This window comes from Antechinus flavipes, chromosome 1 (assembly GCF_016432865.1).
Source record: "Antechinus flavipes isolate AdamAnt ecotype Samford, QLD, Australia chromosome 1, AdamAnt_v2, whole genome shotgun sequence".
NCBI lineage: Eukaryota > Metazoa > Chordata > Mammalia > Dasyuromorphia > Dasyuridae > Antechinus > Antechinus flavipes.
In genome coordinates this window covers 172,910,679-172,925,846 of record NC_067398.1, presented here as the reverse complement: position 1 = coordinate 172,925,846, position 15,168 = coordinate 172,910,679, and positions in this window count along the sequence as shown.

Sequence of the window (15,168 nt, the reverse complement as noted above, 5' to 3'; positions counted from 1 at the left end):
CAATGCTAACTAATCATTCCAATTCATATACATATAACTTCCTTTTATTATTGATCTAACATTTCATCTATCTATTGTCATCTATTTATCCAACCATCTTTCTGCTTATCTATATATAATCAATGTGAACAAGTCTACTGTTTCTATGAATACTTCAAATCCATTACTTCTTAGGGTATAATAATATTCTATTTCATTTAAAAAAACACAATTATTTAACAAATCACCAATTACACTGTGTTTGCACTTTGATTATATAAATTTTTCCTAACTTTAAAAGTATTACCACTATATGTATATATACTAGAAAAGGTACATCTACATATACATATATATGTATATATATGGCTTATTTTGTTCTGCCTTCAATTTCCATAATTTATGTGCCCAAGTATGGAATCTCTGAACCAAAATTTGTTAATAATGAATATCTTTTCTTGAATAATTCCAATCATTTCCTAAAATGACTATACCAATTTACAGCTCTACAAAATGTATATTGTTAGATTTCCTGCCTTCCTTTGAGCCCCACCTTTTCTATTTCCATCTTTTACCAGTTTTTCTTTTATGATATGTGTGAGGTAATCTGTATTCTTTTTTTTTAAAAAAATGGAAATTCAGGATTTGATTGATATAGAGCAAAAGAGAGTGAATAAGTGTATAATGAAATCTTATTTATGCTAAGAAATATATTCCACATAATTTACATGCTAATATATTTTTTTCTCTTTTCTCTTTTTTCACATTAAGGAAAAAATCTCCAAAGCTATGAAAGTTTAAGACGATTTATAAAAAGAAGGCAAGTCTGGCTTATTTGTAGCAGCACAAAAATTCATCTTGGTCCCTTTAAGAGTCTTGAATACTCACTCTCCTCAAATAAATCAAGACCCAACATTAATTCTTGGTGGAATGTTTCCATTTACTAAATGCTCCTGGAGCTACAAGATAACAAATTTACAGTACAGCACTCTGAAGCTTCCTGTTGATTCGTTTTTCCACCTTAGTTCAACTGAGCCTTGTGGCATTATACCTGTGTCAAACTAAACAAGCTTCAGAATAGGCTGCTCATTCAGAGACTGCTGAGTAGGTAGTTTTTATGTCAGACTTTTCTAGTAGAGCTGAACAAGTTCTTATTCTCTTTTTATGCCCTTTCCTTTTTTCTTCTACTGAGTTCAGTAGAACTGCCTGGCATCTAGCACTTAGAATAGAGTGAGAAACTAAGTTTTCAAGAAGCCAGTGCCCCGTGTGGTGGGACATTGCTGCCTATTAAGGAAGCACATATGCTCTTACCAAATTCTCATGTGAAATTCAAAGGATATTGTGACTTTAAACGCTCAGACTCATTGAATTCTAGGCAAAACCAGCTTCACAAGTCTTTGGAGAAGATAGTCATCTGCATTGAATAATTTGAGAGATCTGTGAGAAAAAGGTACTCTTACCTAGGTACCATAGAAATTACACTATTAGATATTCCTTTAAAAAAAGCATCACCCATACTGTTTCAAAGTCAAAGTTTCAATGAAGGGGGAAATACACATCAAATTGTAGTAGATAACTAAGTGACATGGATAGATTGCTGGACATGGAATTAGAATCAGATTTCAAATCCTCCCTCAGACATTTACCAGCTGTATGATGCTGTGAATATCATTTAGTTTCTGTCTACCATTTCTCTCATTTGTAAAATGAGGATGATAATAGTACCTGCCTTCCAGAGATGGGGTGTGAGTCAAATGAGATATTTGTAAACCTTTGCAAACCTTAAAGCATTGTATAACTTCTAGCTATTGTTATTTTATTAAATAATTTTCTAAAATTAAAACATGGGGTTGTAATTAGAATATTTAAGTCTGGTTAAACTATTTACTTATATGTCTACAGTAAGTTATTTTAACACATAGGGTTTCAAATTCTTCATCTAAAAAGAAACAGTTTAGATGTAGATGATGTTTAGACACAAAGCTCTACCTATGAATCAGTAAGAGGAGGGAACAATTGAAAAGGGACAGTGTGAGGAAAGGAAGGAAGAATGGCTGAACAAAAGAGAGTACTTCGAACTATAAATTAACTCTACAGTTGTACAGAGTGTCATTCATTCTAGAAATATTTAAAAAATTAAATGAATAGTAAGATGGTAATACAAGTAGAAAGCAAACAGGTTAACTACAGAAAATAACTATTAAAAACAAGCATACATATGAAAAGAGAAATAGAAAGGAATAATGTCCATATAAGAAGTGAGATCAACTAGAATAATTTCTCTAATAGTTGAAATATAGTATTATACCTCACATATGAATATAGAATCCACCAAGTAAATCTTACTACTAAGCTTTAAAAAATCTCACTTCATATTCCTAAGCTTCAGTAGCCTTTTATGCAAAATTGAGCTAATGACATTTGTATTTCTTACTCTAGAATGTTCTTATTGGGGAAAGGGGGTTTTTATTTAATACTATAAAGAGCTAAATACTTGTAAATATTATTAACTCAACAGATATACACAGAATTTTTCTATTTGAATCACAATTTTCAGTGGCTTGTGAATGACAGCAATAATCCATTTTGAAAGAGGTTCTTTTTAGTAATGAGAGTGGAACAAAATTACTTTTACATGACTATTATGAAATAACATATTGTGAAGTACATCAGCACTATAACTATTTTATGATTGAATGCTTATTACTCTGAAGACATTCTAAGCCCAAAAAGTAATCAGTTGGATTTATGTTTTAGGTACATCTACTCACCTTTTCAAAAAGAGGAATTTGCTTTTAAAAGTAAGTCTTCATTTCATCATAAGCATTTTTAAATGATGAAATTAGCTCTGATTCACAGTTGAGTGTTTGGGTGTATAGTGCATATTTACTACATAACAATCATTTAGCTCTCTTTGTAATTATTTAGGCAATAAGAATTGAAAAATATGACCTTTATTTTTACAATGTCCTATCATGAAACTTCTCAGAAGTTTTATCATGCTAATAAATAAAGATAATAGTTTTCACAAAATTCCTCACTCACAAAATCTTCTCCTTGGGGGGGGGGGGAAGGAATTACGGTATTAATAGGGTGGTCTTTTAAAGTATTAGGATGTTTTTATTTTTATTTATATCTTTATTTTTTCTATGACTTTCATTTTTGAGTATGTAGTATTACCTTCCTTTTGAATTTATCCATTTCAACACAAAATAAATAAATTTTTCTCTAGAGACAAGCTTTATTTACAAGATTCAGTTTTTATGAAAAACAAAACCTTTTCATTTACATGTATATAATCCTCATGCATTCTGTTGCTCTAATTGTGTTTATTTAATTCTGAATTAGTTTATATATTGTTTTCAGGCATCTTAGAAATGTTTATATCCATCATTTTTTACAAAGCAATAATATTCAATTACATAAAAACAGTTTATTTAACCAGCTCACTGTTGATGAGTATTTCATTTGTTTCTGATTTTTTACTATAGCTATAATACACACATATGCATATATAAGTATGCATATATAGTGTTTTTTTTTTTAAGATATAGGAATATCTGCTTATCTTTGACCTGCTTAGTGTATATATCTATCAATGGAATCTCTGGGCATAATTCCAAATTATGCTCTGGAATGTATTAGTCAATTAAAGCTACTTGCAAAAGTGTTTAGTGTGACTATTTTCCACAAGCCATGCAATATCTTTCTATCTTTTGTCATCTTTGCCTTTTGGTTCTATATGAGGTAAAACTGAATTGTTTGATTTTCACTTATTTTTCCATTTGGAGCAATTTTTCATGTGATTCCTAATAATTTATAATTTTGAGAATTGCTTATTCATATGTTTTGACTAATTATCTATTGAGGACTAACTCTTAGAATTAGAACTGCGTAGATTTGTGTTCTATATCTATATCTCTATTATCTAACTAATGATCTAGAAAAAGATATACATATATATCTATATTTATAAACTACCTCTGTATCTATCTACATCTCTGTCTCTATCATCTATCTCTCTGTAATCTTGGATAGCAGATGTGATGTAAGATGCAACAGAAAGATCATTGGTTCTGAAGTCGGAAGCTTGACTTCTAATATAGCCTTTGAAACTGAAATGTCATTCTCTAAATTCCTCCTTCTTCTTATTCTCCTTATATTTCTATTTCCCCTCCTTTCCCTCCTTCATATTCTCTCCTCCTATTCTTCCTCTTCTTCTCCTTTAAAAACTCAATCACAAATTCTTTTTGTATTTATTCTTACATGTAGTGTTACTCATATTATGTCTAAATTTAGCTGTTTATAACATATAATGCAAAATATTCTGATTTTTAATGACTTCTAGTTCACTATATGAAAGAAAACAAACACATTATTATATTGAATATTAATTTTAAAAATGTTGGGGTCAGGGGATCTTTATTTCCTGGCTTTGTGTTACCTCGGTGTGTGATGGTGGGCAAATCACCTCATTGAGCTTCAATTTCTACACCAAAAAATAATGTGATGGTTTGCCAGATTAGATGATCTCAAAGGCCTCTTTCAGATCTAAAATTTTCACAATACTCTTGAGGGAATGGACATTGTATTATATAGCACTGTACAACTTATAACATAAGGATATTTCCCTACATAGAATAGTTTCTTAATAAATATTTTAGAATGCATATCTATAATTTCACACTAAGTATTTGGATATTTTTGGCACTTTGTATGTGCAAAGTAAACTAGAAAACTGAGATAAAAACCTAAATGTTTTGAGGAACATTTGACTATGAAAACTTAGGCGAATTTAGCTTTCTATAATATGTCTTTTAAAATGTAGATCTTATCATACCTCTAAGTATTAAAATCTTGAGAGATACTTATTTGGAATCTATACATTTTTTGCTTGTTCCATTTTGGAGAAAAAAAAAAAGAGAAGACACCCCAGAATGTGGAAAACAATCTGTGAGAAGTACCATGTGTATTATAGATCATAAAAAAGGCCCCCTGATAAAGGAACAGATGGAGATGTTTCTAATTTCTACAGTTTTTTCTCCTCCATTGTTTAACTATGCTAAAATAATCTTTATTGTTATTTATAAAAAACATGAAAATTAACTTTAGATATATTTAGTTTTTGTTTGTTTTGTAATTTTTTGATATATTTAGTTTTTATTTATTAGTTTTGTTTATTTCCATTTGTAATTGGCAAATGATCCCCAATTTCACCAAGATCCTCTGTACAAATTCATCTTTGCTAGACATGGGCAATGCTGATAATATACCTATTAAAATATGCCACTCATGGACTGAGTGGCTGAAAAAGTCAAATATTTTTTAGACTCAGTCATCACAAAGGGACTACAGAGGTGTTGGTAATGATACCCTCTCTATTTGGTTCCCTGGTTTGACTTTTCCATGACTTAAAAACAATGCTGAGTAAATTGCAAGTGATTCTTGAAGGGCAAGGGGATTCAGGATTTAGATGAAAATTTGCTTTGTGTTGTCCCTGGATGTACACCATCACCTCTAATAGCTCTGGGCAGCAGCTAGTCTGTTGAAGAAGATGCAGCAATCATTTGGAATGTGCAGAGAATTTGTGAGCTCTCATTCTCAAATATAATATGTTGCAGTGGAATTAGGTGGTAGGGAGGTGAGCAAATACCATATATGAAAGAGAATGATAGTTGTCTACCCTGTCGACTCTAGTAAGTAGTCAGTATATTATGTGATAGGTCTGAAGCATTGCATTTCTCAGGATGTACATAAATGAAATGCGGGTATTAGCCAGAAGTTGGGACCATTCGGTTCTGTTCATAGGGTTGAACTATAAACAATTTTAATTGGGAAAAATAGACTTACTCTCTTTGTGGTGATCTTCTTCTTTTAAAATAAGTAGAATAGTTCTCTCTGGGGGAGAGAGCAGGTTTCTCGGGGGAGGTTTTCTTGGAGGCAGCCTTAGTATCAGTTCAGATCAATAATTACCCCAAATGCAGCCAGCTAGTAAAAATACAAACGTTTATTTTCTCCTTTCAAAATAGCCCAGTTAGTTGAGGTCTATCTCTCTGCTTGATTTCAAGAGCTCTTGCAGATTGTCCTTTGCTTTCTTCAGCCTCCAGCCAGCACAAAAATGGAATAAATCTCTTGTCTCCTTTACTTGGGGCTCGGCTAGCTTTCTGGTGAGTCTTTCAGACCAGCTTGGTCTCAGTGGGGGAAGTGCAGGAGCCCAGACACCATAGTGGTGTGAGATGAAGATGAATCTGGTTGTGCCTCTGAGAGAGCCTTTTCAGTCTTCTGCTGAACTCTGGACTCGTAGCTTCTTCCTCTGAAAACTCTCCTTCCACCACCAGCCAGCCAAGTGGAAAATATTCTCGAATAGATCTCTTTTGCCTCAGAGAGAGGGCTTCTGGCGTAATTCCGCTGAAATCTGACCGAGAGCCTCTGTCTCTTTTATATGAGAGAGAGGAATTGTGGTATACTAGAGAGAGGGATTATGGGTTTCTCCCATAGTGCTCTCTGGACCTAAAAGCTTCAAGGAAGGTGTGAATTCACAAAGTTACAAAGTTTATTTTGTGAATCTGGCATATTTGTGAACTCCAATGAGTAAAGGTGTGAACACAAGCATTGTATCAATTAGTTCTACTTAATACCTTGTTTCAGGTTCTGGACCAAAAGATCTTCTTGTAAGAGCAGATCAATAATCTATCAACTCTAATAAGTTAGCAGTTTGTAAAGATTCCAACATCTTACCCCTGATATTTTGGGGGATATGAGAGAAAATAGTTGGGAATTGCCTAACTACATTTATAATAGAACTATATCTAAAGGGAGAATGACTTTGGTAATTTGTAATTATTTTATGGAAGATAAAAGAACATGGGCAAAAATCCATGATTTTCCCATTCTTCTCATGTTATTTCCTTATATAAACAAATTATCTTTCTTTCACTCTATGTTTATCATAGAACTCTAGGCATTCTTTTATTTTTTCCTAGCAGTGTCTACATTGATTTTCCATCTTTTCTTTCAGTATTTTTAATCCTAATATCGATTAATCAATCAAGAAAAATTTACTTAAAACAACTCTGAGGGACCACCTTATACCTCTCAGATTGGTTAAGATGACAGAAAAAGATAATGATAAACTTTGGAGGAGATGTGGGAAAACTGGAACACAAATGCAATTTTGGTGGGGATATGAAATGATCCAAATATTCTAGAGAGCATTCTGGAACTTTGCTCAAAGGTCTATCCTTTGAGCAAATACTTTGTGCATGCCCTTTGACCTGGAGTGCTACTTCTGGGTCTTTATACCAAGAATATTATTAAAAAGGGGAAAAGACCCACATGTGCAAAAATGTTTGTAGCAGCTCTTTTTGTAATAGTAAAGAATTTTTTAAAAATGAGTTGATGCTCATCAGTTGAGGGATGGCTGAACAAGTTGTGGTAAATGAAGGTAATGAAAAGGTTTTATAAAAATGATGAACAAGCTGATTATAGAAAATCTGGAAAGATTTATACAAACTGATACTGAGTAAAACAAAAGAACCAGGAATACATTGTACACAATAATAGCAGCAATGTGGGATGATTAACTATGAAAGATTTGGTTCTTCTTAGTGGTTTGGTGATCGAAAGCAATCCCAATAGACTTTGGCCAGAAAATTCCATCTGCATTCAGAAAAAGAACTATGGCGATTGAATGTAAATCAGCATATACTATGTTCACTTTTTTCTTCTGTTTTTTTCTCTCCCATGGGTTTTCCTTTTGTTCTAATTTTTCTTCCCAACATGATTCATAAAGCAATATGTACATGTAATAAATATTTAAAGTAAGAAAGAAAGAAAAAGAAAAATTTATTAAGCATTTATTGGGTACAAGACTAGATACTTTGAAAAATACAAAGTTTGAATAAGACAAGTCTTGTCCTTAGTGAGCTTCCAGGTTGATAAAATGATAAGAAATATGTGCCCCAAACAACCATGATAAGACATGATCACATGACAAATGCCTTGGATAAGTAGAAAATCAAGTGTTTGTGAAGTCTGAAATGTCATTACCAACCATGAATGGGGGATAATGGAAAGCTTTACAAAAGGGCTAATAATTGAGCTTGTCTTTACCAAATGGGAAGGAGTTATTAGGCAAAATTAAATGTGGAAGAAGGGCAATTCAGACATAGGAAAAAATTGAACAAACATATGAATAACTGATAATGCACTGATTTGTCAGAGAACAGAAATTTTTGAATTGTAGAGGGCAGAGAACATGGAAAGGAGTAATATTGAGCAATCCCAGTATTTTGAAACTGTAGAATTTTTACATTAAGTGTTCCGAAAATAGACCTCACCTTCTTCATAATTTGTTATTTTCTTGTCAAGACTAAATTTCAGATGACAGTAAACTTAGAAACAACAATCTACTTAAACACATATTCAATATAACTCAATTCAATCGATATTTATTAAATGCTTACAATGAACCATGGAGTGTATTAAACAATTTGGATACAAAATGCTCAAGGAGTTTGAAATATAATGGGGAGAAACAGTCTCTACTTCAGAATGCCCAAATACAATATATACAAAGTAAATAAGAAGTAATTTAGAGTAGTTTAGAATGAACACAAATAATTGGGGGATCAGGAAAGACCTCATGGAGCTCTAAGTGTGCTCTTACGAGACTACTGGATTTCAAAAGACAAAACATGGAGGGGGAGGGAGAAAATAGCATTCCAAAAATAAGAAAAAGTTTATACAAAGACTCATAGATCTGTGATGGTGTGGCCACTATGTAGAATAATAGCAGGCAGGGAAGCAAAGAAGAAACTCAGTTATTAAAGGCAACACAAATGTCATGTCTCCTGAAATAGAAAGGCTTCAAAATAAAAAGGCAGCATACTTCAATATGAAAGCTGATGGCACTGAATTCAAAGAGCCTAAGTTCAAAGTCCTGTCTCTATTTGTGTTGCCCTAAAAAAGTCACCACTTCCTTTATTTTAAGTTTTCTTGTTTATAAAATTAGAGATCAGACTTGATAGACATTGAGATAAATTCCAACTCTAGATCTCTAAATACAGAAATACAAGCAGATGGCAGAACTGTCAGTCTTTTCTATGAGAATTATTCTAGTTAAATTCCAAATAGCTTTTAGCAAGTTGGTGCTAAAATGATAAATTTCTGGGGACAAGAATTTTGAGGATTTTGGCTGCATTATATAAAAAAATCCACATTTGAGAATTGAATTTTTTGACTTATTGAAATATTTCTGTAGAAAAGCATCTGGCAGGAGTCATGATACTCCTTATTAAATTTTTAAAATTACTTGGTTTCCAGAGAAGCCAAGTTTAGTCAACTTTCCTATTAATCCTGCTCTCAAAGCATCTGATTACAATGTAATGTTTCTATAATATAATAATTATAAAAGTATTTTCAAAATCATTTTACAGGAGAAAATGGAATTTTCTGATGCAATAAATATTAATATTCAAAATAAATCATTGGCCGAGCGAACATAATAAAGATGACAATACTCCCTAAACTAATCTATTTATTTAGTGCTATACCAATCAGACTTCCAAGAAAATATTTTATTGATCTAGAAAAAATAACAACAAAATTCATATGGAACAATAAAAAGTCAAGAATCTCAAGGGAATTAATGAAAAAAAAAATCAAATGAAGGTGGCCTAGCTGTACCTGATCTAAAATTATATTATAAAGCAGCAGTCACCAAAACCATTTGGTATTGGCTAAGAAATAGATTAGTGGATCAGTGGAAAAGGTTAGGCTCACAAGACAGAATAGTCAATTATAGCAATCTAGTGTTTGACAAACCCAAAGCCCCTAACTTCTGGGAAAAGAATTCATTATTTGATAAAAACTGCTGGGATAATTGGAAATTAGTATGGCAGAAATTAGGCATGGACCCACACTTAACATCATATACCAAGATAAGATCAAAATGGGTCTATGACCTAGGCATAAAGAACGAGATTATAAATAAATTAGAGGAACATAGAATAGTTTATCTCTCAGACTTGTGGAGGAGAAAGAAATTTGTGACCAAAGATGAACTAGAGACCATTACTGATCACAAAATAGAAAATTTCGATTACATAAAATTAAAAAGCCTTTGTACAAATAAAACTAATGCAAACAAGATTAGAAGGGAAGCAACAAAATGGGAAAACATTTTCACAGTTAAAGGTTCTGATAAAGGCCTCATTTCCAAAATATATAGAGAACTGACTCAAATTTATAAGAAATCAAGCCATTCTCCAATTGATAAATGGTCAAAGGATATGAACAGACAATTTTCAGAGGATGAAATTGAAACTATTACCACTCATATGAAAGAGTGTTTCAAATCATTATTGATCAGAGAAATGCAAATTAAGACAACTCTGAGATACCACTACACACTTGTCAGATTGGCTAAGATGACAGGAAAAAATAATGATGAATGTTGGAGGGGATGTGGGAAAACTGGGACACTAATGCATTGTTGGTGGAGTTGTGAACGAATCCAACCATTCTGGAGAGCAATCTGGAATTATGCCCAAAAAATTATCAAATTGTGCATACCCTTTGATCCAGCAGTGTTTCTATTGGGCTTATATCCCAAAGAAATACTAAAGAAGGGAAAGGGACCTGTATGTGCCAAAATGTTTGTAGCAGCCCTGTTTGTAGTGGCCAGAAACTGGAAAATGAATGGATGCCCATCAATTGGAGAATGGCTGGGTAAATTGTGGTATGTGAATGTTATGGAATATTATTGTTCTGTAAGAAATGACCAGCAGGATGAATACAGAGAGGACTGGCGAGACTTACATGAACTGATGCTAAGTGAAATGAGCAGAACCAGGAGATCATTATACACTTCGACAACGATATTGTATGAGGACATATTTTGATGGAAGTGGATTTCTTTGACAAAGAGACCTGAGTTTCAATTGATAAATGACGGACAAAAGCAGCTACACCCAAAGAAAGAACACTGGGAAACGAATGTGAACTATCTGCATTTTTGTTTTTCTTCCCGGGTTATTTATACCTTCTGAATCCAATTCTCCCTATGCAACAAGAGAACTGTTCGGTTCTGCAAACATATATTGTATCTAGGATATACTGCAACATATCCAACATATAAAGGACTGCTTGCCATCTAGGGGAGGGGGTGGAGGGAGGGAGGGGAAAAAAAAGTCGGAACAGAAACGAGTCTCAATATAAAGTAATTATTAAATAAAAAATTAAAAAAAAAATAAATAAATCATTGAATATGCTAAGTCTCTAGAATTATTTAAACAACCTAAAAGGTCTTTCACACCACATTGGACTGATAAGTCCCTATGCTTCTACAAGGTCTTCTGCTAAATTTGTTAGGGCAGGAAAATAATCACATAACAATCTTTGGTTTCTCCATACATTTCAAGTAGAATCATCATGGAAGTACTAATATAAACATATTTTTGTTTGTTTATTTTTCTATTAAAGCTTTTTATTTTTCAAAAATATGCATAGATAATTCTTCAATATCACCCCTTGCAAAACCTCATGTTTCAATATCTCCTCCTTCACTGATGCCCTGTCCTAGATGGCAAGTAGTCCAATATATGTTAAACATGATAGAAATATATGTTAAATCCAATATATGCATACATGTTTATGCAATTATCTTGCTGCACAAGAAAAATCAAATCAAGCTGGAAAAAAATGAGAAAGAAAATTAAATGCAAACAACAACAACAACAAAAAGAGTGAAAATGCTATGTTGTGAACCACACTCAGTTCAAACAATCCTCCCTGTGGGTGTAGATGGTTCTCTTCATCACAAGATCATTGAAATCGGTCTGAATCATCTTATTGTTGAAGAGAGCCATGTCCATCAGAACTGATCATTGTATAAGCTTTTTGTTGCCATGTACAATGATTCCTGGTTCTGCTCATTTCACTTAGCATCAGTTCATGTAATTTCTTCGGGTCTCTCTGAATTCACCCTGCTAATTATTTCTTTCAGAGTAATAATATTCCATAATATTCATAAACTATAACTTATTCAGTCATTTTCCAATAGATGGGCCACAACTCAGTTTCCATTATCTTGCCATTAGAAAAGGGCTACCGCCAATATTTTTGTGCACGTGGGCTCCTTTCCCTCTTGCTGTAATTTCCTCTTCACTTTCAACTTCAAAGTTCTCCCTTTTCATTTTTGAGACTAACAATTTGATTTTCCTTTTTCCTTTTTTTAATCAAATTAACTAGATTTTAAATCTATTTTGTTGTTGCTGTTGTTGTTTTTTCACAAAACCAACTCTTACTTTTATTTCTTAATTCAATAGCTTTTTTTTTTTTACTTTCAATTTTATTAATCTCCCCTTTTATTTTTAGAAGTTCAAGTTTGGTATTTAATTGGGGGTTCTTAATTTGTTCTTTTTCTAGCTTTTTTAGTTATAAGTCCAATTCATTGATCTTCTCTTTCTCTGTTTTATGCAAATAAGCATCTAGAGATAGAAAATTTCCTTTAATAATTACTTTGGCTGCATCCTACAAATTTTGGTATGTTGTCTCATTATTGTCATTCTCTTTGATGAAATTAAAGATAAGGTCTATGATTTGTTGTTTCACCCACTCATTCTTTATGAGTAGAATGTTTAGTTTCCAATTAATTTTTGGTGTGTATTCTTCTGGTCTTTTATTGAATGTAATTTTTATTGCATCATGATCTTAAAAATGCATTAAACTATTTCTGCCTTTCAGCATTTGATTTTGAGGTACTTATACCTTAATATATAGTCAATTTTTGACCACCAAGAAAAAAGTATACACCTTTTTGTCTGCATTCAATTTTCTCCAAAGATCTATCACACTCAATTTTCTAATGTTCTATTTACCTCCTTAACTTCTTTATTATTTATTTTGTGGTTTGACTTATCTAGTTATAGAGAGCAAGGTTAAGATCACCCACTATTATAGTTATGCATCTATTTCTTCTTATAGCTCTCTTAACTTCTCTTTTAGGAATGCTATACTACTTGTTGCATATATATTTAGTTTTGATATTGCTTTGTTATATATGATACCCTTTAGCAAGATAAATTTTCATCTTTATTTCTTTTAATTAAGTTTATTTTTGTTTTTGCTTGGTCTGAGATCATCATTGCTATTTCTGCCTTTTTCACTTCCATTGAAACATAATAGATTCTGCTTCAGACTTTAATGTGGAAGCTGTTAGATCCTGTATAATCCTGATTTTGGCTCCTCAGTATTTAAATTCTTTCTGGCTACTTGCAATATTTTTACCTTGCGCTGATAGTTCTGAAATTTAGCCACAACATTCCTTGGAATTTTCATTTGAGGTCTCTCTCAGGAGGTGATTGGTAAATTCTTTCAATGGCTATTTTACATTCTGATTCTAGGATATCAAGGCAATTTTCTTTGATGATCTCCTGAAAGATAACATCTAGGCTCTTTTTTCTCATCATGGTTTTCAGGAAGTTCTATAATCCTTAGATTGTCTCTCCTTGACCTATTTTCCAGGTCAGTTGTTTTTCCAAGTAGGTATTCTACATTTTCTTCTATTTTTTTTCATTTTTTTGGTTTTGCTTGACTGATTCTTGATTTCTCATTGAGTCATTCATTTCCATTTTTTCAGTTCTGATTTTTAGTAAATTATTTTCTATAGTTGCCTTTTTTAGTTCTTTTTGTATTTGGCAAATAGAATTTTTAAATGAGTTGTTTGGTTCTGGATTTTTTTTCACTTCATAAATTCTGTTTTCACTGAGTTGTTTTCTTTTCCATTTTATCAAATCTATTATGTAAGGAGGTATATACTTTTTCCAATTCACTAAATCTACTTACTTTGTAAGGTGTTTTCTCCCAATAATTTTTGTGCTTCTTTTTCCAAAACCTCTTGCAATGTTCTCATTTCCTTTCCCCATTTTGCTTCTATCTTTTAAGTTCCTTTTTAAAATTTCTTCCAAGAATGCTTTGTGAGATGGAGATTAGTTTATATCACCCTTGGGGTTTATCTGGAGAAGATTTGCTTTTAATGACTTCAGGGTTTGAAATCCATACTTTTCTTTCACCATGAACACTATCTATTGTCAGAGTTCTTTGAGGGTTTTTTACTCATTTTTTTAAAATTGAGGTCTGCATTTAGGGTAAGGGGAAAATTGTCCAAGGTTTCTCCACAAGAGGCAATGGCTGTGCTGGGTCAGTGCTGACTAATTTCTGGTGCTAAGTGGGTGTGGCCAGGTCCCATGAAATTCTGGCATTTTGGGGTTAAATATTTATGTTTTGTATTTGTGTTGGGTTTCTTTAACTAGTCTGGGGACATCTAGGTGGTACAGTGGTTAGAGCACCAGCCCTAAAATCAAGACTATCTGAGTTCAAATCCAATCTCAGACATTTAACACTTCCTTGCAAGTCACTTAACTCAATTGCCTCAGCAAACTAAATAAATAAATGAATGAATGAATGAATGAATAAACAAGTAAATGAAAAAATAGATAAATGAATGAATAAATGAATGAATGAATGAATAAATGAATAAGTTAGTAAGTAAATCAATCAATCAATCAATCAATTAATTAATTAATAGATACATAGATAAATGAATGAATTAATGAATGAATAAATACATGGATGAACAGATAAATAAATACATGAATAGGTAGGTAAATAGATGAAAAAATAAATGGATAAATAAATAGTTGAATAAATGACTAATTAAATAAATAAATAACTAATCTGCTGATTTACTGGCTTGCAACCAAGGCAGAGTAGCTAATAGTGCTATAGATTTCACCTGTTAGAGTCTTAGAGAGCCTACACTGCTTAAGGACTGAGAGCTGCCTGCACTCAGCAGTTTGTGTTTGGTCTGCTTGTGCTTGGCCTGACTTCTTCCAAGCCTGAATGAAACAGACCTTTGCTGGAAATATTCACAATCATCTTCTTTGATAATTTGTTACACTTCCAATATACATGAGTTCTGTCACTTCACAACTAGTTTAGAAGCTGCATTTGCTGTTAGTGTGAGGGTCAAGGGGTGAGCTCAGAAAAAAATGCATCTTCTCTCTGCCGCCTTGGTTCTGCCACCCATTAATATAAATTTAGATACAGAAACAATAAAATTTAATTCAGTTGCATAGAAAAAGATAAATATGAAAAAATGCAAATTGGTAATATTTATTGAATCTA